The sequence below is a fragment of the Peromyscus maniculatus genome, chromosome 1, assembly GCF_049852395.1.
Source record: "Peromyscus maniculatus bairdii isolate BWxNUB_F1_BW_parent chromosome 1, HU_Pman_BW_mat_3.1, whole genome shotgun sequence".
NCBI lineage: Eukaryota > Metazoa > Chordata > Mammalia > Rodentia > Cricetidae > Peromyscus > Peromyscus maniculatus.
In genome coordinates, this window is record NC_134852.1 from 15,148,638 (window position 1) to 15,173,022 (window position 24,385).

General features: G+C 45.0%; 1 pseudogene; it reads right to left on the reverse strand.

Moving 5' to 3' along the window:
• Positions 1–281: 281 nt before the first annotated feature.
• Positions 282–3,076, reverse strand: LOC143273710 (ubiquitin carboxyl-terminal hydrolase 29-like; annotated as a pseudogene).
• Positions 3,077–24,385: the final 21,309 nt, after the last annotated feature.

Sequence of the window (24,385 nt, forward strand, 5' to 3'; positions counted from 1 at the left end):
CTGAGGATATTTTCATCATCTTTCTGATCTCTCAATTCTGAAGACTTATTCAGATCCTCCTCTGTTTCCTCCTGAGTACCCTTAACACATTACAGTGATGCCTAAGAAAGGTATTCTTTGTGGAATCTATTCCAATGATTAGGGAGCAGCTGTTTAGCCATTTAGTGAAAATTTCCAGATTTGTTTCTTCATCAAGGTGACAATAACAATTGACAATCTTAGTGGTAGTGTGATGATCTCACATCCCATCTGCATTAATTTTCTCATAGTTCTTCACATTTCTAGATGATTTTTGACTGGCTGAGAGGCAGATTCCCTCCAGAGACATTTGGGACATCACAGTCATCAAGAGGGACCTAATCAGTCAAGGGAAATGGTGGTTTCCTGTTTTCATTATAGTGGGAAGATACATTTAGATACTTAGAAATCTCAACTGGCTGCCGACTGATCAAGAATCCATTAGCAGTCAAGTGGTTGCGTTTCAGATGAACAATGAGGACACTGGGGCTCCTCTTCAAAGTGTACCCAAGAAATGAATTCTTGTTCTTGTACTTCTCATGATTAAAACAATTTCATTTCTGGTGTAAAGAAGAGATCAAGAGACTTTTGAATAGATAGAGGCTCTTCTCTTGTTCCTTGGTGCAGATCAACAGAGAGGTAATTATTCACTTCAGTTTTGAGAGTAGTCTCACGACAGGGGTCACAAACAATAGAGCTCTGCAGCTATAATTCAAAATTAGCACTGACATGACAAACAAACTTTTTGGTGGTGGCAGTCCCAGCATACGGTGATGGAGATGACCTCTTGGCTTCATTATCTCTCTCAATAATCTACATGGTATTTAGTTTTTCCATGTTCATTTTCAACTGGTCTAAACACTGACTTAGAAATTCATGGGCATCATTCTGTTCATCACCCAAGAATGTGTCTGCAACTGTGATAATGGATTTCTTCATATCCATGAGTAACATTCCTTTGACCTCTATATCCTGGATGTCTTTCAAGACAAGATCATCATTTGAAACTTTTTCCCATGGGATACTTTGTGTGAGCAAGTCCTTTGCAAAGGTTGGAATCCCAAAGACAGGCTGTAAAATGGAATTCATGTAACTGTTGTTTCCCAAATTGGAGAAGTCTTCACATTTCAATTCCTTTACATAAATGTCTTGAGAAGGCTGGACTTCATTGTATGTGTATGTGTGGGTCTCCTGGCTAAACTTTGATCAACTTTCATCAGATCATGTTAGTGTTGGAAGAATAGTGTCATCCAGTTTAGGCTTCAAGCACATGTTGGGATTGAATGAGGGTTCAAGTTTCCCAATGTCAGCCTTTTCCTAATCTCTTAAAGCCATTGGTTTCTCTCCTTCACCTTTTTTATTCCTGGAGTTAGAGGTCTTGAATTTCTTTTCTGATTCAGGATTATTTTTCTTTAAGATGTCCTCATTCATTTCTACACTGGAGGTGGATTTTCTTTGTGGTGATATTGTGTTCCTCAAAATATTGTGCAACCTAATAAACTTATCTGGGGTCAGAGGACAGAACAGCCATAGATAGACATAGAGAGGAGAAAATGGTGGCACACATGCCTTTAATCCTATCACTTGGGAGACAGAGATTCATGTGGATCTATCTGAGTTTAAAGCCACATTCGAAACAGCCAGGCTTGGTGACTCATGTCTTTAATCCCACAAAGTGAGCCTTTAATCCCAGGAAGGTATATAAGGTGTGAAAACCAGGAAGTGGAGCTGGTTAAGCTTTTAGCAGCAGTTCAGGTGAGATTCATTCTGGATGAGGACTCAGAGGCTTCCAGTCTGAGGAAACAGGATCATCTGAGGAACTGGCAAGGTTAGGAAGCTGTGGCTTATTCTTGTTGTGCCCAGATCGTGACCCCCAGAGAGACCACCAAAGACGAGCATGCTGGAATGCAAAAGCAAGGTTTAATTCTGGATATCCAAAAGCAATACAAGCCTAGGCAGGGACTTCGTCCAATACATCCAACGCAGTGGAGGCTGGAGGAAGTGCCCACCTATCTGCAAGCTCAGTTTTTAAAGGGAAAAGTCACAAGGTTACATCATTTAGGGGTGCTAGTGCGGGTACAATTCTGATTGGCTCGCTTCTAGGGACTTCTAGAAATTACTTCTAAGGGAGTGGTTGCCCGCCACCATTTCTCATTGGCTGCCCTCAGGTGGGGGCATTTCTGTGGTCAGTTACCCTGGAAACCAGGGAGAGGACATTCCATAGTCTGGCAGGCATTACCTCGTGACTATCTTGTGGCTCTGTACTTTTACACTTCCTGGTTTCTGGAATCTGGACTGACTGGTCTCAGTAACTTCTGGCCTGTTCCAGTAACTTATGGCCTGTAGCTAAAAGGAGCAGTCTTAGGCCTTTAGTTTTGGGGTGAGAGCATTTTGGTCTTATTTTGGTTCCACAGTTCTGTTTCTCTGATCTTCCAGCATTCACCCCAATATCTGGCTCTGGGTTTGTTTATATTAAGACCTGTTACGATTCATGCTACATTTATCCTCCTGTTTTTGCTCTGTGTTTCTCCACTCTCTTTCTCAACATGACTACTGCTGGAGTTTGGCTCTGAAACTGGCATCTTCATGGGGAATGGAGCTCCACTTTCTTGTATAGTATTCAAGGATCCACAAACTGACTCCTGGTGCTTTCTGCAAAATGGATCACTGCTTTCACGTGTTCAGAGACTTAATCACACAAAATGCATTCAGTCCAATTGCAAAAGATCTGTCATCATTAACTATTCCAACACTATCTAAAAGCCCAAAGCCCAAGCTGACAAGATGACTCAGCAGGTGAAGCTACTTGCGAACAAGCCTGTGGACCTGATTTCCATTCCTGGGATCCATTTGATGGAGGGAGAGAAACAACTGTTGTAAGTGGTCCTCTGATGACAATACCCAATATGTTAGACACACACACACACACACACACACACACACACACACACACACACACTCACACGCGAAGTAAATGTAATAATAATGAGTCCAAAATCCATTCAGACACTGAAACTCTTGGCACTCCTTACATTGGCAGCTCCTGGTAAAGTAACATATTTCTACCAGGTGGTGCAAGCCTTTAATCACTCAGCACTGAGGCAGAGGCATGCAGGTCTCTGAATTCCAGGCCAACATGTCTACATAGTGAGTTCCAGGATAGCCAGGGCTACTCAGCAAAACCCTTTCTACAAAAAAGAATACCATATACGTGACATTTTTCTAACATATAACCTCACCACAAAATATACATTCCAAATTCTGAAATGGAAAAGGAATGAATACTAAGGAATTATCAGAAAAAAGAAACACTGAAATCTACCAGGGCAGATGCATAATCATGTAGACAAAACAACTATACAAATAAATTAAAATTAAAAAAATAAAACTAAAAATCATTTCTAAAATCAAATGAAAACAAAAATATATCTGGTGCCGGGCGGTGGTGGCGCACGCCTTTAATCCCAGCACTCGGGAGGCAGAGGCAGGCGGATCTCTGTGAGTTCGAGGCCATCCTGGTCTCCAAAGCGAGCTCCAGGAAAGGCACAAAGCTACCCAGAGAAACCCTGCCTTGAAAAACCAAAAAAAAAAAAAAAAAAAAAAAAAATATATCTGGACCTAGGGTTCAGGCCTGTAATTTCAACTACTTGTGAAGCTGAGGCAAGAAGGTCCACAATTCCAAACCAAGTGGGCAAAGGCAGAGGAAGGCTCAAAAAGAGGGGGAGGGGCAAGGAAGCTTCTTTTTTGCAGTGTTATTGATGACTGCAGACCCACAAGTGAAAATAAGAAACACAGAAACTTCTAAGGCAATCTCTCTCTCACCCCTCTGACCCTAAAAAGAAAATAGACCAGAGAGGATGGCAGAATTTCTAGTGAGACTCTGGGTGCCTTTCTTCCTACCTGATCCCTGTGCATCTTGGTCTCGTACTATGTGTGCAGCATGATCACGTGATCTATGTGCAGGTGGGGCAGAGCTACTTAAAACTATATGTGCTTGTGTGGGGGTTGGGGAGGGGGGGGTTACCTATAACAAGCCAGTTCCATCTCATCCCTTCCCTTTCTTCCTGCACAATCATTTCCCACAGGCCTAAGCACCCACTTCGGTCTTCTTCCCGTGGTAAACTCCTCTCTCTCTCTCTCTCTCTCTCTCTCTCTCTCTCTCTCTCTCTCTCTCTCAATATTTCTCTGTGTAGCTTTGCCACTTTCCTGGAACACACTTTGTAGCCCAGGCAGGCCTCAAACTCATTTTTTAATAAAAGGGGGACCTGCAGGGCCCTGGCGCCCGTTTTTGGTAACTGTTGCCTTGCTTGCAGACCTTGACCCTGATATCCTCCCAATGCTAATTCCCAGCCCAATTCCACCTCCTGAATGCTTAAGTGAAGTTCCTTGTCTGTGTATCCTGAATAATGGGTGTTAACAGCTTAGATGCAAGATTGTAAAACATCAGTAGTGAACTTCTGCCCTCAGGGATCCTCCCATTGTGCTGTAAGCCTGTATTTAAACTCCTATCCCCTTCAAGAAATGACATTCCACATTTAAAATTAAAATATGTATATATAATTGAATGCATACTGCGATGTAATCTATGAATACCACAAATGTGATTAGTAGCATGAGTGTAAGTAATGAATATCATGAGTGATGAGTGTAATTTAAAAAATAAAAAAAAAGATTGGCAGAGAACAACAGGGGAGGTGACACAAGCCTTTAATCTCAGTACTCAGGAGCCAGAGCCAGGTGGATCTCTGTGAGGTTGAGGGCAGCCTGGTCTACAGAGTGAGGTCCAGAAGAGGCAGCAAAACTACACAAGGAAACCCTGTCTTGAAAAAATAAAAACAAACAAACAAAGAAAGGAAGATTGGCAAAGCAGGCAAGCAGAAATCTGAGAAGGAATATACATGTTAATGCTTTGAGCTTGGAGATTAAAATTCATCAAACCCTTGTATGGAGGGATAGAATGGCAGTGATCTCCAAAGCTCAACCTCACTCTGTAGGCCAGGCAGGCCTCAAACTCAGAGGCCTCCTGGAGTGCTGGGATTAAAGGCTGTGTCACTACCACCAGGCTAATAAATTCTTACTGAGGACAGCAAGCAGTCTAAGATGGTGGCCCTTTCCTTCAGATGGAGCCTGTAAGGTCAAGTCTAAAATGATGGACCTTTCCCTAGGTTGGAGCCTGCAAAGTTAAGTCTAGACTTTCCCAGTAAGAGGGCACCTTCTGGGAACCCATCTTTCGAACACTCTGGAACCCCATTGAAACAGTTACCTGGGCCTTTTTGTATCTGTAGGGAAAGGAGCCTCAGTGCCTTCTGGCAGTGGCCAGAGTTTACCGGTGAAACTATGGGGTTTCTTCCCTGAGGTTCCCCTGGGTTGTTCCACATACTAGAAAAGGTTTATTAAATTACGTTACACATGGGATGAAATATTCCTGGTCCAATATCTATATACAGCCATTCTATCTTGATCATCTTCTACTCCTTTATTAGGAGGTATAGCAGCCATAAAAGAAGAGGTGCGTTGCTGTGATTATTCCATCTACTTATAAGCTCTTAGGGAAAGCTGACTAGAGTCAAGGTCTGTGCCCTCAATAAGATCTTTATATTATTATAAGGGGGAATTTGTGGGGGCCCACCAAGGCTCCCCTGGTAAGACCGTACTCAAGGTCAGAGAATCTGAGCTTGCTTTACCCAGCAGGGCTATAGAATGAGATGATTTGCCCACAGGCAAGGTGACCAGGTATTTTGAAGGGTCTCCACTTGGCTGTACATTGTGCTTTGATCTTGAAAGTGGTACGATTTTGCCTCTCCCCTTTGTACGGTATAAAAAGCCCATTATAATAAATCTTGAGGAGACACGGTATTCACCCTGGGCCCACCCACAGCTATTCTGTATCTCTGTCTTTCTCTGCATCCCTGCCTACATTTCTTTTTTTTTTTTTTTTTTTTTTTTTTTTGGTTTTTTCGAGACAGGGTTTCTCTGTGTAGCTTTGCGCCTTTCCTGGAGCTCACTTGGTAGCCCAGGCTGGCCTCGAACTCACAAAGATCCGCCTGCCTCTGCCTCCCGAGTGCTGGGATTAAAGGCGTGCGCCACCAACGCCCGGCTTCCTGCCTACATTTCTATCTATTATTTCCTCATTGCGCTCACCTCTCCCAAGAAGCCTTCAACAGTGTGGAGCTATCCTCCCTCATTGGTGGAGCCAATGATGTCTTCAGGTGCCATGGATTTGCTGGTAGTTGTGAGCTGCCTCAATGCAGTGCTGGGAACTGAATTCATTCTTCAGGATTTACATCAAGTGTTCCTAAATGCTGAGACATCTCTCCACCTCCTGTTTCTTTTATGCAGTGTGTGTGTGTGTGTGTGTGTGTGTGTGTGTGTGTGTGTGTGTTTGTGTATATGTGTGTGTTGTGTTTTGCCTGCATGTATGCATGTGCCACACGTGTGCCTGAAGCACATGGAGGCCAGAATAAGGCTTTGGAACTCCTGGGAGGGGGTTATAGATGTTTGTGACTGCCATGTAGATAATGGAATTTGAACCCAAGTCCTTGGAAGAACAGACAATGCTACGAGTTCTTCTACCATCTCCAGCCTTTGTTTTGCCTGACTCCTCACACCTGGAAGGGATCTAATGTTCTCTTCTGTTCTCAATTGTTATTACAGTTTATTTTCATGCTGGCTGTGGTCACACACACACACACACACACATACACACACACACACACACACACACACACCTTTGATCTCAGTACCAGAGAGGGAGGAGGATCTGTGACTTGGAGGTTAACCTGGTCTACACAGCCAGTAAAAAAAAAAGCAACATAATAGGATACTACAGGGTAAACTAAACCTCAAAATTATTTTCAATTTCCTGTGTGTGGGTTTTGCCTGTCTCACTGTACATCATTTACATGCAGTGCTCAAGGAGACCACAAGAGGGTGACAGATACCTTGGAACCATTGCCATAGAGGGTTGAGAGCCACCATTTTTTTTAAGGTGCTGGGACCTTAAGCCATCTCTCTGGCCCCTGTACTTAGAATTCCTAAGGGAAACTAGAGACTCTAATATAGAACAGTGAGGAAAGCTTTAAGGAACAGACATATTTATCTTCAGGGAGACCTCAAGCAGAGAGCAGAGTGAAACCTTGAGATCTAGAGATCCAACAAATGACAATGTAAAAACAGGTTTTATGCACCACCACACTCTGCAGCAAAAAATATCTTCATAAGATTGGCAGAGGACGGCCTGTCGTGGTGGTGGTGGTGGTGGTGGTGGTGGTGGTGCTGGTGCTGGTGCTGGTGTTGGTGTTGGTGCTGGTGCTGGTGCTGGTGCTGGTGGTGGTGACACAAGCTTTTAATCCCAGTACTCGGGAGCCACAGCCAGGTGGATCTCTGTGAGTTTGAGGGCAGCCTGGTCTACAAATTGAGGTCCAGAAGAGGCAGCAAAACTACACAAGGAAACCCTGTCTTGAAAAAATAAAAACAAACAAACAAAGAAAGGAAGATTGGCAGAGCAGGCAAGCAGACATCTGAGAAGGAACACACATGTTGCTGCTTTGAGCTTGGGCATTAAAATTCAAACCCTTGTATGGAGGGATAGAATGGCAGTGATCTCCAAAGCTCAACCTCACTTTGTAGGCCAGGCAGGCCTCAAACTCAGAGGCCTCCTGGAGTGCTGGGATTAAAGGCTTGTGTCACCACCACCAGGCTAGTCAACTCTTACTGAGGACAGCAGGCAGTCTAAGATGGTGGCCCTTTCCTTCAGATGGAGCCTGTAAGGTCAAGTCTAAAATGATGGACCTTTCCCTAGGTTGGAGCCGGTAAAGTTAAGTCTAGACCTTCCCAGTAAGAGGGCACCTTCTGGGAACCCAACTTTTGAACACTCTGGAACCCCATTGAAACAGTTACCTGGGCCTTTTTGTGTCTGTAGGGAAAGGAGCCTCAGTGGCTTCTGGAAGCGGCCAGAGTTTCCCGGTGAAACTGTGGCATTTCTTCCGCGAGGTTCCCCTGGTTTGTTCCCCATCCTTCCTCCTTGATCATCCTCTGGTGAAGTCACAGCCCCTAGAGACCTGGGGAGCGTGGCCCAGGTGTTAGAAGGGAGGCATGGTGTGGAGCAGCTTCAGCTTTGGCAGCACTGACTGCAGAGAGAGGCGGCCTAGGTGCCATGTCAGAGCAGACTCTGGCTGAGGCCAGGTCTCTGGGGACAAGGGAGGACACATGTCGGGATTATCAGTCCTTGTTGGAAGACCTGACCTTCAATGGCAAACCTCACATCAATATGCTGACCATAGTAACCTAGGAGAACCTGCCCTTCGCCAGGAAGATCCTCTCTCATTGAGGCCCCAAAAGCCAAGGTTCCTCCTGAGAGAAGCTTCCTCTTATGTACCTGATGGATTCTATCGTGGAAAACATTGAAAGAGAGTATCTGGCTGCCTTTACTAACAATCTAGTTGCAACATTGATTTGTGTGTTTGAAAAGGTGGATGAAAATGCTAGAAAAAGTTTATTAAATTACGTTCCACATGGGATGAAATATTCCCTTTGAAGAAACTGTGTCTTGGATGTCAGAGTGAATTCATTAGATCCTTCTTAGCCTATTAAACCTCTACCCCCTAATGGGAAGACATGTAGCAGCCACGTAAAGCCCACATTTTTAAATAAACAACCTGAGGAGCCTTCAGCACCTGGCACAGTGGTCAGCTGCCCCAGTATCTCCACTCCTCTGATTGTACCTGACATACAAAAGAATCTTCCTGAAAAACAACTCATAAGACAACAGTTGTGGTGATGTTTTATTGGTGCTGAAATGTGATATTGTATGTGTATGTTGATCAATAAAGTTTGCCTGGAGATCAGAGGTCACAAAGAAAGCCATAAACAGCAGTCAGGTGTTGGTAGCACACACCCTTAATCCCTTAATCCGATCATGGGACAGGAGTGGTCTCTGTGACACACCCTGTATTTCTAGTAGCAACCATAGAGACCTGGAGGTCTGTATAGATAGGCAGTGAAGAGGAAGTGATGTGGCTGGGCTTAGAGCCAATGAGAAGGCAGAACAGAACAGGAAGCCTATAAAAGCAGAGGTTAGACAGGAAGAAGCTCTCTCTGTGAAAGCTACAGCGGGCTGGTAAGGTAAGGCCCCTGGTGGCTTTTTGTTATTTCTCTCATCTCTTCGGCTATTACCCCTGTATTTGGCTCTGTGTTTCTTATTTAATAAGACTCTTTAGAAATTCGTCTACAAACAATTACTTGCAGAACAAAAGCAGTTGTCAAAACTTTAGCAAAAAAAGCTGGAGCTTGAGTTAGAAGAAGCTAAGGCACAACTGGCAGTATCTCTTAGCATTCAGCAGGAGACAGCCAACTTGGGTGCTGGATCAGCACCATCTAAATTACCTGTTCCACAGATTCCCACCATGGCCTTTAACACTCCCCATCAGGTTCCTGTAAAACCTGACAAAAGCCGTCCAGGTCCATCCTTACAAATTCGAGAACTGAAAGGAACTACCCGGGATCCCCGTCTTAACAGGAGGAGCCAACATTTTTCCCATGGCAAAGAGCAGAGTCATAGGAAGGAATTTGTAATGAACACATTCAACAAGGCTGATGTTAAAACAGGTCAAACTGTCCCCTCTGAAAAACTCAATTCGGCCAAGCAAGAAACAAGTGAATCAAGTGAAAGAATAACCAAGCAAGAACTTGAGCAGTTAGATTCTAAATCTGAATCTAAATCACCTTTGAAAAACAAATTATCCCACCCCAAAGACTTGAAAAGTCAAGAATCAGAATGGATGAGGTTGTGCGATATGAACAAGAGAGATCCAATTATAAAAATGTATCTTCAGGATAGAGCTGAGGGCAAAGATGAAGATGTCAAAGAAAAGAGAAGAACTGCAGAGAAAAAGGATAAAGATGAGCACATGAAATCATCTGAACACAGGCTGATTGGAGGTGGAAGTCAAATCATAAATGGCATTGTGCAAAAACAGGACATGGTTCCAGAAGAATTGGAAAACCAGGGGACAAAACCAGGGAGATCAAACACTCGAAAGAGATCAAGATCGAGGTCACCTAAGTCTTGGTCACCAACTATACATTCCCCAAAGGGAAGAGATAAATGGTCACCCAAAGAAAGGCAGAAAAGTGTGTTTCCAACTTTGGCCCCCACAGCTGGAAAGATGCATCAGTCAGGACTTACACAGTCACATAGGGAAGAAAGAAATGTTAAGAAAAGTGCTAAGCAGGATGTTCGAGATCCCAGACTGCTGAAAAAGATGCATGAAGGTCGGCCTCAGGAAACTGCAAGTAAACATTCTATGAGGTCAGATGCTGAGCCAAAAGAGAATATAGAGAATTGGCAAAGCTCTAAGTCTGCAGAAAGATGGAAATCTGGTTGGGAAGAGAGTCAAATCTTCCAACAGTGTGATGACCAGAGTAAAGCACCTCATCTAAGGCATAAGGAGAGCTGGTCAAGCACAAAAGGAATCTTGTCACCTGCAAGCCCAAAGCAGCCCCATGGAGCAAGGGTAGATGCCAATCTTGAGATTCCTAAAGACTTAACTCTTGCAAGCCAAAGAGAATTCCTTCAAAAGACGGGTGAACGTTTAGCTTCCGGTGAAATTACACAGGATGAGTTCCTTGGTGTTGTGCATCAATTTCGACAGCTTTTTGAGGATCAAGATGGTGGAGGAGAGGAGCAGACATCTCCCTTCAATGATGGATTTCCACTTAAGCGACCTAGATATGAAGATTCAGATAAAGCGTTTGTAGATGGCCCAGCATCAAGATTTGTTGGCCTCCAAACAAATGAGCGGCTTCCAGCTTTAGCTGCAGACCGACCATTATTTGATGGGCCTGGTAAGCCATCTGTGAAGAGAGATGGCCCAGCCAAGATAATTTGTGAAGGACCTAATAAATTAAGCCCTAGAATGAATGGACCTCCTAGAGCAGGTTCTTTTCGGTTTGATGGGTCACCAGGACCAATGGGAGGAGGAGGCATTATGCCAATCCAAGGACCAAAAGGTCAGTTTGGAGGTGGGGGCCCTTTGAGATTTCAAGTTCCTCCAGGACCAGTAGGAACACCTCTGTGGTGTGGAGGGACAATTGGTCAAGGAGGCCGAGGAGGACGCGGTCGACCAGGACGAGGACGAGGACGAGGAGGCAGTATTCGATTTGAAGGTTCAACTCGTGTGACTTTTCAGGGATCTACAGGTGTTAGGAGATTTGAAGGACCAGGGAGTAAGCCTGGGGGTGGTCTGAGGTCTGAGTGCCCTCATGGACAGAGCGTGGGTAGTCTCAGATTTGAGGGGGATCATGGTCCATCATGGGCAGCAATTAGGTTTGATGGGCCTCATGGTGAGCCAGGTGGTGCTATCAGATTTGAGGGCCCTTTGCTACAGCAAGCTGCTGGAATGAGGTTTCAGGGTCCCCAGGGTCAGTCCGTAGCTGGTCTGAGATTGGAAGGATATAATCAACTAGGTGGGAACCTTATTTCTGAGGGCTCACATGCCCAACCAGGTGTTGGGATCAGGTTTGAAGGACCTTTAGTACAAAAGGGAGGTGGGATGAGGTTTGAGGGTCCTGAACCAGGAGGTGGCCTGAGAATTGCATCACCTCTGGGTCAAGGTGGTCCCCGATTTGAAGGTTGTCACTCTCTAAGGTTTGATGGACAGCCAGGTCAGCCATCACTTTTGCCAAGATTGGATGGAACACAAGGCCAGCCAGGTCCTAGATTGGAAAGAACTCTTCAGCCAGGTCCACAGAGATTTGCTGGGCCACCTGGACAGCAGGTTCAACCGAGATTTGGTAGTGTACCTCCAAGATTTCATGGGCCACAACAGGAGCAAGCATCAAGATCTGATATTCCTCTCGGTCTGCAAGGTCCCCAATATGACATCCATCCTTCACAAAGGCTTGAATCTTTCAATCAGACTGGCCCATATAATGACCCACCTGGCAATGCTTTGAATGTTCCGTCTGAAGGACTACAATTCCAAAGGCATGAAGAGATATTTGATACACCTCAAGGACCAAATTGTAATGGACCTCATGGCCCTGGAAACCAGAATTTCCCAAATGCCCTTACCAGAGCTTCAGGACACTCTTTTGATGAAAAGAATCTTCAGAGTTCTCCGTTGGGAAACTTGGGCAATTTACCTAGTCCGATGTCAGGAGGAGATATTCAGCCATCTCAAAAGGTTGTGACTGGTGTTGCTCAGCCAGTAGCATTTGGCCAAGGACAACAGTTTTTACCAGTTCATCCACAGAATGCTGGAGCTTTCATTCCAAATCCTTCAGGAGGTCTTCCTGAAGCATATCCTGATCATCATCTCAGTGAGGTGGATGTAAATGAATTGTTTTCAAAACTGGTAAAAGCAGGAATTCTCAAATTGTCACAGCCTGATTCAACTGCAACCCAGGAAAAGGAGGCTGATGCTCAGCATCCCCCTGAAGAGGGGAAGGATCAGAATGAAGATCAAGATGTTCCAGATCTCACTCATTTTACAACTGAAGAATTGAAACAACGTTATGACAGTGTCATAAACCGGCTGTACACTGGGATTCAGTGTTCTTCTTGTGGAATGAGGTTTCCGACATCCCAGAGAGATGTTTATGCAGATCACTTGGACTGGCATTATCGGCAAAATAGAAGTGAGAAAGATGTTAGCAGAAAGGTCACTCATAGACGTTGGTACTGCAGTTTAACAGCCTGGATAGAATTTGAAGAAATAGCTGATCTGGAAGAAGGTGCAGAACGCCGGTGTTTCGAAAAGGTTCATCAAGAGGTTGTCCTCAAATCTCAGGAGGCTGCTAAAGAAAAGGAGTTCCACAGTGTCCCTGCTGGACCAGCTGGAGCACTTGAGAGTTGTGAAGTCTGTCAAGAACAATTTGAACAGTACTGGGATGGAGAGGAGGAAGAATGGCACTTAAAAAATGCTATTGGAGTAGACGGAAAGATTTACCATCCATCGTGTTATGCAGGTGACCAAAACACATCTTCTTTTGCTTGTACACCATCTGCCATCAAGACGCCAGTTGAAAACCCTTGGAACATTATGTTGAACACTGTCAAAAACGATTTGCAAGAACCCCATGAAAGTCCCCAAGTTAAGGAAGAGCAAACAGATGCCCCACCAGCCTGTGCAGAAGAAAGTGTAGCAACCCCCACTGACATAAAAACAGAAGAGGACACAGTTGAGTCAGTTTAGATAAAATGAGAAAGTTATGGTTTTGGTTTTGTAACAAAGGCTGCTGTTGGACCTAGAAAGTGAAGCTTTTTTTATGTATTTAGAGACATCTCTATAAATTGACTAGCTGAGGCAGGGTCTCAGCTGTCATTTGGTTTATAAATAGGTTTTAGTATTTGCATTTCCTACTTCCTGCATGGTTTCAGGTGCTTGTTGTGGGAAAGTTCTCTAGATGAGTGCAAATTTAACCAAATGAAATTATATGTGTAAAAATGTGCGATTTTCACTTGTGAACTGTAAATTAAATAAAAATATTTTGCTCTACTAAAACAGTTGAGTTCATGTCCTCATCCTTGTGCGACTCCAACATTCCTCCATCCCACCCCTCTGAAGAAGCTGTGACACTACATTCTCACATAAGTGTTTGCTTCAAGACTCATCTGTGTTGTGAGCTCACACACATCACACTGCAGACGCTGGGGCAGTGTCCATCCTGAGCACAGGCCACTGTCCCTGTCCAGACCAGGCTCTTGGGTCCACCAAGGCCTCTGGTGGCCAGACACCTCCAGGATTGGCATGACATTTCTGCCCTGACTGCCTCAGCACTGTGTTGTCCCTGAACAGTGGGGACTGTGTGGGGATACTTCCTGATAGACACAGCCATGCTTCTGCCCCTTGGCCTGGACTATGTCTGCTGACACCGATGTTGCTTCTGGTATCGGGAGGGTAGAATCTGGGGCACATCTACTATGTACAGAATAGCCCACAACAGCAGATTCTCCTCTGCAAATGACCATGGCCAAGGCCAAGAAGCCTTGACCTGGACAAAATGGGATCAAATAACCATCAGATTTCCCTTGGTCTCTGGGGAGTTCATTGCATGATCGAAAGCATATTTTAAATTATTTAATTAAAAAAAAAACCAGTAACAGGAGAGAATATATTTTGTTGATCATGGAACCTAGGATGCAGAAAGCAGCATCCAGAACTGAGTATCCACTGTGGACTTAGCAGTCCCAGAATAAGCAGCAGCTTCAGAAGCTCCCACTAGGAGCATCAACAGCTGGAGTATCCGCTGACCCAGCATCAGCACTGGTGAGACGTGCAGGCCATCATTACATCACAGGTAGCAGATACCCCAGAGAGGCAGCTTGAGCAGCAAGGGTCTGTCCATCTCTGCTGTGAAGAAGCCACAGTGGGGAGGGCACAGTCAGTCAGAGTGTTTGTGGGAGCTAGACTGACATTTGCAACCTTGAGGAGCCACATAGAGATGCCATGGGAGAGCTGAAAGGCAGGCAGTGGTGCTGGCTTGGAGACTGCAGCCAGAGGCTTTGAACCCCAGCACCAGAATAGGTCTGTCAGCAGGCAGCGGAGGGTGATCCTGCAGGGCACCAAGATGCCAGGGTGTGCACCCTAGGTGGACCAGGAAGCAGGTACCTTCCATTCTGAGTGTGTATGCATTCAGGGAACACCAAGGTCCTTGTGGAGATGAGGCAGCATCCCCAAGGATGGAAGCCATGGTGGAAGCAGTGCTGTAGATCCAAGGGAGACTGCTGCTGGAGGGCCCAGGTATGGAGAGGGCAGCAAAGCTTTTGTGCACAGGGTCTGATGCCCTAGCAGCAGACCTTGAACTGCTTAGTGAGGCAGAGCCTTACTCCACCATGAATGTCAAGCTACCATAATGCAGTCCACAGAGGATGCAAGGCAGGACCATCATGCTGAATGGAAGGCTCATAGGGACAGTGAGGCACCTTGAGCCCATGCAGCATGGGAGGTTGAAGGCCCTCAGGCCCCAGGGCTGGGATTGTAAAACTGAATGTGTCGGAGTCAGCAGCCAAAGCCACGTAGCCTCTGTTTGCTGGAGGTGAACAAATAAATGGCTTCCTTAAGACACAACTTCCTGGTTCATGCTAGCTGCACAGAGAGCTCTTTGGAAGAGGTCTGCAGCTACTCAGCTATGGTGACACAATCTTTGTCCCAGGACAAAGTTCTTAGGGCCAGGCTAGCAGGCCATGAAGTGCCTCTGAAGCTCAGAGCAAAAGTTTTAGAGACTCTTGTGTGAACTGGGTTGTTGCATTCAAGGGATCTGCAACAAATTTTTGGTTGTGGGTCTCTTTATATTTAGAACATTTTGCTTCAGATTCATTATGACTTGGACAGCTCTACAGAGATTTCAGGGAATATGAGGAGCCAGGCCCAGATCTTGAGATTTCAGTGGATCTTTAAGGCCAGTATCAGAACTGACTGTTTGAACTGTTCAGACTTAAGAAATGGGATGGACAAGAGTGGTTCATTGCAATGGGACGATTTTGATTTCAGACACACACGTGTGCGCACACACACACACACATACAAACACAAACACACAATTAAATGTGATGAATTACAAACTGTTTTGTGTAGAAATGTAACTGTTTGTGTAAAAATGAAACTGTTTTTTGTAGGAATAGAGAAGTTTGTTTTTTTCTGCCCAGGCTCAAGATGAAGCTTCAAAAAATATAAAGTAAGGGGGATTTGTTATATTCTTCAGTCTATTTAATTTAATAAAATGTACTGATGAGTAGAAGTTGGAGGAATATTTGCTCCTGGATTAGAGCAGCTCAAATGCAAAACACTTTCTTGTTCTTTGTATGGATAATGTTAGCCTGTATTAATGTACCCTATGTTTTGTTAGCAAGAAATGCAAAAAGTTAAGTCAGATGTTTGGTATATTTTATAAAGTATAAAACGTTCTATTAAGAGTCTACTTTTGGATGTAAGATTGTGAGAATTTTAATTTTGTATACTAATATTCATAACAGAATTATGATGTTACCCTGTTAATGTGAATGGTGATCCGAAGGAGTCCTTAGATTTGATGTGGTTTCATCAGGGGTTTATTGATTTTAAAAAGTGCTTGATGTAGCTAAAACTGTTCTAGACTTCCTGGTCCAATATCTATATACAGCCATTCTATCTTGATCATCTTCTACTCCTTTATTAGGAGGTATAGCAGCCATAAAAGAACAGGTGTGTTGCTGTGATTATTCCATCTACTTATAAGCTCTTAGGGAAAGCTGACTAGAGTCAAGGTCTGCGCCCTGAATAAGCTCTTTATATTATTATAAGGGGGAATTTGTGGGGGCCCACCAAGGCTCCCCTGGTAAGACCGTACTCAAGGTCAGAGAATCTGAGCTTGCTTTACCCAGCAGGGCTATAGAATGAGATGATTTGCCCACAGGCAAGGTGACCAGGTATTTTGAAGGGTCTCCACTTGGCTGTACATTGTGCTTTGATCTTGAAAGTGGTACGATTTTGCCTCTCCCCTTTGTACAGTATAAAAAGCCCATTATAATAAATCTTGAGGAGACACGGTATTCACCCTGGGCCCACCCACAGCTATTCTGTATCTCTGTCTTTCTCTGCATCCCTGCCTACATTTCTATCTATTATTTCCTCATTGCGCTCACCTCTCCCAAGAAGCCTTCAACAGTGTGGAGCTATCCTCCCTCATTGGTGGAGCCAATGATGTCTTCAGGTGCCATGGATTTGCTGGTAGTTGTGAGCTGCCTCAATGCAGTGCTGGGAACTGAATTCATTCTTCAGGATTTACATCAAGTGTTCCTAAACACTGAGGCATATCTCCACCTCCTGTTTCTTTTATGCAGTGTGTGTGTGTATGTGTGTGTGTGTGTGTGTGTGTGTGTGTGTGTGTGTGTGTGTGTGTGTGGTGTTTTGCCTGCATGTATGCATGTGCCACACGTGTGCCTGAAGCACATGGAGGCCAGAATAAGGCTTTGGAACTCCTGGGAGGGAGTTATAGATGTTTGTGACTGCCATGTAGATAATGGAATTTGAACCCAAGTCCTTGGAAGAACAGACAATGCTACGAGTTCTTCTACCATCTCCAGCCTTTGTTTTGCCTGACTCCTCACACCTGGAAGGGATCTAATGTTCTCTTCTGTTCTCAATTGTTATTACGGTTTATTTTCATGCTGGCTGTGGTCACACACACACACACACACACACACACCTTTGATCTCAGTACCAGAGAGGGAGGAGGATCTGTGACTTGGAGGTTAACCTGGTCTACACAGCCAGTAAAAAAAAAAGCAACATAATAGGATACTACACAGTAAACTCAACCTCCAAATTATTTTCAATTTCCTGTGTGTTTGTTTTGCCTGTCACTCTGTACATCATTTACATGCAGTGCTCAAGGAGACCACAAGAGGGTGACAGATACCTTGGAACCATTGCCATAGAGGGTTGAGAGGCACCATTTTTTTAAGGTGCTGGGACCTTAAGCCATCTCTCTGGCCCCTGTACTTAGAATTCCTAAGGGAAACTAGAGACTCTAATATAGAACAGTGAGGAAAGCTTTAAGGAACAGACATATTTATCTTCAGGGAGACCTCAAGCAGAGAGCAGAGTGAAACCTTGAGATCTAGAGATCCAACAAATGACAATGTAAAAACAGGTTTTATGCACCACCACACTCTGCAGCAAAAAATATCTTCTTAAGATTGGCAGAGCACGGCTTGTCGTGGTGGTGGTGGTGGTGGTGGTGGTGGTGGTGGTGGTGGTGGTGCTGGTGCTGGTGCTGGTGCTGGTGGTGGTGACACAAGCTTTTAATCCCAGTACTCGGGAGCCAGAGCCAGGTGGATCTCTGTGAGTTTGAGGGCAGCCTGGTCTACATATTGAGGTCCAGAAGAGGCAGCAAAACTACACAAGGAAACCCTGTCTTGAAAAAATAAAAACAAACAAACAAAGAAAGGAAGATTGGCAGAGCAGGCAAGCAGACATCTGAGAAGGAACACACATGTTGCTGCTTTGAGCTTGGGGATTAAAATTCAAACCCTTGTATGGAGGGATAGAATGGCAGTGATCTCCAAAGCTCAACCTCACTTTGTAGGCCAGGCAGGCCTCAAACTCAGAGGCCTCCTGGAGTGCTAGGATTAAAGGCTTGTGTCACCACCACCACCACCAGGCTAGTCAACTCTTACTGAGGACAGCAGGCAGTCTAAGATGGTGGCCCTTTCCTTCAGATGGAGCCTGTAAGGTCAAGTCTAAAATGATGGACCTTTCCCTAGGTTGGAGCCTGTAAAGTTAAGTCTAGACTGTCCCAGTAAGAGGGCACCTTCTGGGAACCCAACTTTTGAACACTCTGGAACCCCATTGAAACAGTTACCTGGGCCTTTTTGTGTCTGTAGGGAAAGGAGCCTCAGTGGCTTCTGGAAGCGGCCAGAGTTTCCCAGTGAAACTGTGGCGTTTCTTCCGCGAGGTTCCCCTGGATTGTTCCCCATCCTTCCTCCTTGATCATCCTCTGGTGAAGTCACAGCCCCTAGAGACCTGGGGAGCGTGGCCCAGGTGTTAGAAGGGAGGCATGGTGTGGAGCAGCTTCAGCTTTGGCAGCACTGACTGCAGAGAGAGGCGGCCTAGGTGCCATGTCAGAGCAGACTCTGGCTGAGGCCAGGTCTCTGGGGACAAGGGAGGACACATGTCAGGATTATCAGTCCTTGTTGGAAGACCTGACCTTCAATGGCAAACCTCACATCAATATGCTGACCATAGTAACCTAGGAGAACCTGCCCTTCGCCAGGAAGATCCTCTCTCATTGAGGCCCCAAAAGCCAACGTTCCTCCTGAGAGAAGCTTCCTCTTATGTACCTTATGGATTCTATCGTGGAAAACATTGAAAGAGAGTATCTGGCTGCCTTTACTAACAATCTAGTTGCAACATTGATTTGTGTGTTTGAAAAGGTGGATGAAAATGCTAGAAAAAGTTTATTAAATTACGTTCCACATGGGATGAAATATTCCCTTTGAAGAAACTGTGTCTTGGATGTCAGAGTGAATTCATTAGATCCTTCTTAGCCTATTAAACCTCTACCCCCTAATGGGAAGACATGTAGCAGCCACGTAAAGCCCACATTTTTAAATAAACAACCTGAGGAGCCTTCAGCACCTGGCACAGTGGTCAGCTGCCCCAGTATCTCCACTCCTCTGATTGTACCTGACATACAAAAGAATCTTCCTGAAAAACAACTCATAAGACAACAGTTGTGGTGATGTTTTATTGGTGCTGAAATGTGATATTGTATGTGTATGTTGATCAATAAAGTTTGCCTGGAGATCAGAGGTCACAAAGAAAGCCATAAACAGCAGTCAGGTGTTGGTAGCACACACCCTTAATCCCTTAATCCGATCATGGGACAGGAGTGGTCTCTGTGACACACCCTGTATTTCTAGTAGCAACCATAGAGACCTGGAGGTCTGTATAGATAGGCAGTGAAGAGGAAGTGATGTGGCTGGGCTTAGAGCCAATGAGAAGGCAGAACAGAACAGGAAGCCTATAAAAGCAGAGGTTAGACAGGAAGAAGCTCTCTCTGTGAAAGCTACAGCGGGCTGGTAAGGTAAGGCCCCTGGTGGCTTTTTGTTATTTCTCTCATCTCTTCGGCTATTACCCCTGTATTTGGCTCTGTGTTTCTTATTTAATAAGACTCTTTAGAAATTCGTCTACAAACAATTACTTGCAGAACAAAAGCAGTTGTCCAAACTTTAGCAAAAAAAGCTGGAGCTTGAGTTAGAAGAAGCTAAGGCACAACTGGCAGTATCTCTTAGCATTCAGCAGGAGACAGCCAACTTGGGTGCTGGATCAGCACCATCTAAATTACCTGTTCCACAGATTCCCACCATGGCCTTTAACACTCCCCATCAGGTTCCTGTAAAACCTGACAAAAGCCGTCCAGGTCCATCCTTACAAATTCGAGAACTGAAAGGAACTACCCGGGATCCCCGTCTTAACAGGAGGAGCCAACATTTTTCCCATGGCAAAGAGCAGAGTCATAGGAAGGAATTTGTAATGAACACATTCAACAAGGCTGATGTTAAAACAGGTCAAACTGTCCCCTCTGAAAAACTCAATTCGGCCAAGCAAGAAACAAGTGAATCAAGTGAAAGAATAACCAAGCAAGAACTTGAGCAGTTAGATTCTAAATCTGAATCTAAATCACCTTTGAAAAACAAATTATCCCACCCCAAAGACTTGAAAAGTCAAGAATCAGAATGGATGAGGTTGTGCGATATGAACAAGAGAGATCCAATTATAAAAATGTATCTTCAGGATAGAGCTGAGGGCAAAGATGAAGATGTCAAAGAAAAGAGAAGAACTGCAGAGAAAAAGGATAAAGATGAGCACATGAAATCATCTGAACACAGGCTGATTGGAGGTGGAAGTCAAATCATAAATGGCATTGTGCAAAAACAGGACATGGTTCCAGAAGAATTGGAAAACCAGGGGACAAAACCAGGGAGATCAAACACTCGAAAGAGATCAAGATCGAGGTCACCTAAGTCTTGGTCACCAACTATACATTCCCCAAAGGGAAGAGATAAATGGTCACCCAAAGAAAGGCAGAAAAGTGTGTTTCCAACTTTGGCCCCCACAGCTGGAAAGATGCATCAGTCAGGACTTACACAGTCACATAGGGAAGAAAGAAATGTTAAGAAAAGTGCTAAGCAGGATGTTCGAGATCCCAGACTGCTGAAAAAGATGCATGAAGGTCGGCCTCAGGAAACTGCAAGTAAACATTCTATGAGGTCAGATGCTGAGCCAAAAGAGAATATAGAGAATTGGCAAAGCTCTAAGTCTGCAGAAAGATGGAAATCTGGTTGGGAAGAGAGTCAAATCTTCCAACAGTGTGATGACCAGAGTAAAGCACCTCATCTAAGGCATAAGGAGAGCTGGTCAAGCACAAAAGGAATCTTGTCACCTGCAAGCCCAAAGCAGCCCCATGGAGCAAGGGTAGATGCCAATCTTGAGATTCCTAAAGACTTAACTCTTGCAAGCCAAAGAGAATTCCTTCAAAAGACGGGTGAACGTTTAGCTTCCGGTGAAATTACACAGGATGAGTTCCTTGGTGTTGTGCATCAATTTCGACAGCTTTTTGAGGATCAAGATGGTGGAGGAGAGGAGCAGACATCTCCCTTCAATGATGGATTTCCACTTAAGCGACCTAGATATGAAGATTCAGATAAAGCGTTTGTAGATGGCCCAGCATCAAGATTTGTTGGCCTCCAAACAAATGAGCGGCTTCCAGCTTTAGCTGCAGACCGACCATTATTTGATGGGCCTGGTAAGCCATCTGTGAAGAGAGATGGCCCAGCCAAGATAATTTGTGAAGGACCTAATAAATTAAGCCCTAGAATGAATGGACCTCCTAGAGCAGGTTCTTTTCGGTTTGATGGGTCACCAGGACCAATGGGAGGAGGAGGCATTATGCCAATCCAAGGACCAAAAGGTCAGTTTGGAGGTGGGGGCCCTTTGAGATTTCAAGTTCCTCCAGGACCAGTAGGAACACCTCTGTGGTGTGGAGGGACAATTGGTCAAGGAGGACGAGGAGGACACGGTCGAGGAGGACGCGGTCGACCAGGACGAGGACGAGGACGAGGAGGCAGTATTCGATTTGAAGGTTCAACTCGTGTGACTTTTCAGGGATCTACAGGTGTTAGGAGATTTGAAGGACCAGGGAGTAAGCCTGGGGGTGGTCTGAGGTCTGAGTGCCCTCATGGACAGAGCGTGGGTAGTCTCAGATTTGAGGGGGATCATGGTCCATCAGGGGCAGCAATTAGGTTTGATGGGCCTCATGGTGAGCCAGGTGGTGCTATCAGATTTGAGGGCCCTTTGCTACAGCAAGCTGCTGGAATGAGGTTTCAGGGTCCCCAGGGTCAGTCCGTAGCTGGTCTGAGATTGGAAGGATATAATCAACTAGGTGGGAACCTTATTTCTGAGGGCTCACATGCCCAACCAGGTGTTGGGATCAGGTTTGAAGGACCTTTAGTACAAAAGGGAGGTGGGATGAGGTTTGAGGGTCCTGAACCAGGAGGTGGCCTGAGAATTGCATCACCTCTGGGTCAAGGTGGTCCCCGATTTGAAGGTTGTCACTCTCTAAGGTTTGATGGACAGCCAGGTCAGCCATCACTTTTGCCAAGATTGGATGGAACACAAGGCCAGCCAGGTCCTAGATTGGAAAGAACTCTTCAGCCAGGTCCACAGAGATTTGCTGGGCCACCTGGACAGCAGGTTCAACCGAGATTTGGTAGTGTACCTCCAAGATTTCATGGGCCACAACAGGAGCAAGCATCAAGATCTGATATTCCTCTCGGTCTGCAAGGTCCCCAATATGACATCCATCCTTCACAAAGGCTTGAATCTTTCAATCAGACTGGCCCATATAATGACCCACCTGGCAATGCTTTGAATGTTCCGTCTGAAGGACTACAATTCCAAAGGCATGAAGAGATATTTGATACACCTCAAGGACCAAATTGTAATGGACCTCATGGCCCTGGAAACCAGAATTTCCCAAATGCCCTTACCAGAGCTTCAGGACACTCTTTTGATGAAAAGAATCTTCAGAGTTCTCCGTTGGGAAACTTGGGCAATTTACCTAGTCCGATGTCAGGAGGAGATATTCAGCCATCTCAAAAGGTTGTGACTGGTGTTGCTCAGCCAGTAGCATTTGGCCAAGGACAACAGTTTTTACCAGTTCATCCACAGAATGCTGGAGCTTTCATTCCAAATCCTTCAGGAGGTCTTCCTGAAGCATATCCTGATCATCATCTCAGTGAGGTGGATGTAAATGAATTGTTTTCAAAACTGGTAAAAGCAGGAATTCTCAAATTGTCACAGCCTGATTCAACTGCAACCCAGGAAAAGGAGGCTGATGCTCAGCATCCCCCTGAAGAGGGGAAGGATCAGAATGAAGATCAAGATGTTCCAGATCTCACTCATTTTACAACTGAAGAATTGAAACAACGTTATGACAGTGTCATAAACCGGCTGTACACTGGGATTCAGCGTTCTTCTTGTGGAATGAGGTTTCCGACATCCCAGAGAGATGTTTATGCAGATCACTTGGACTGGCATTATCGGCAAAATAGAAGTGAGAAAGATGTTAGCAGAAAGGTCACTCATAGACGTTGGTACTGCAGTTTAACAGCCTGGATAGAATTTGAAGAAATAGCTGATCTGGAAGAAGGTGCAGAACGCCGGTGTTTCGAAAAGGTTCATCAAGAGGTTGTCCTCAAATCTCAGGAGGCTGCTAAAGAAAAGGAGTTCCACAGTGTCCCTGCTGGACCAGCTGGAGCACTTGAGAGTTGTGAAGTCTGTCAAGAACAATTTGAACAGTACTGGGATGGAGAGGAGGAAGAATGGCACTTAAAAAATGCTATTGGAGTAGACGGAAAGATTTACCATCCATCGTGTTATGCAGGTGACCAAAACACATCTTCTTTTGCTTGTACACCATCTGCCATCAAGACGCCAGTTGAAAACCCTTGGAACATTATGTTGAACACTGTCAAAAACGATTTGCAAGAACCCCATGAAAGTCCCCAAGTTAAGGAAGAGCAAACAGATGCCCCACCAGCCTGTGCAGAAGAAAGTGTAGCAACCCCCACTGACATAAAAACAGAAGAGGACACAGTTGAGTCAGTTTAGATAAAATGAGAAAGTTATGGTTTTGGTTTTGTAACAAAGGCTGCTGTTGGACCTAGAAAGTGAAGCTTTTTTTATGTATTTAGAGACATCTCTATAAATTGACTAGCTGAGGCAGGGTCTCAGCTGTCATTTGGTTTATAAATAGGTTTTAGTATTTGCATTTCCTACTTCCTGCATGGTTTCAGGTGCTTGTTGTGGGAAAGTTCTCTAGATGAGTGCAAATTTAACCAAATGAAATTGTATGTGTAAAAATGTGCGATTTTCACTTGTGAACTGTAAATTAAATAAAAATATTTTGCTCTACTAAAACAGTTGAGTTCATGTCCTCATCCTTGTGCGACTCCAACATTCCTCCATCCCACCCCTCTGAAGAAGCTGTGACACTACATTCTCACATAAGTGTTTGCTTCAAGACTCATCTGTGTTGTGAGCTCACACACATCACACTGCAGACGCTGGGGCAGTGTCCATCCTGAGCACAGGCCACTGTCCCTGTCCAGACCAGGCTCTTGGGTCCACCAAGGCCTCTGGTGGCCAGACACCTCCAGGATTGGCATGACATTTCTGCCCTGACTGCCTCAGCACTGTGTTGTCCCTGAACAGTGGGGACTGTGTGGGGATACTTCCTGATAGACACAGCCATGCTTCTGCCCCTTGGCCTGGACTATGTCTGCTGACACCGATGTTGCTTCTGGTATCGGGAGGGTAGA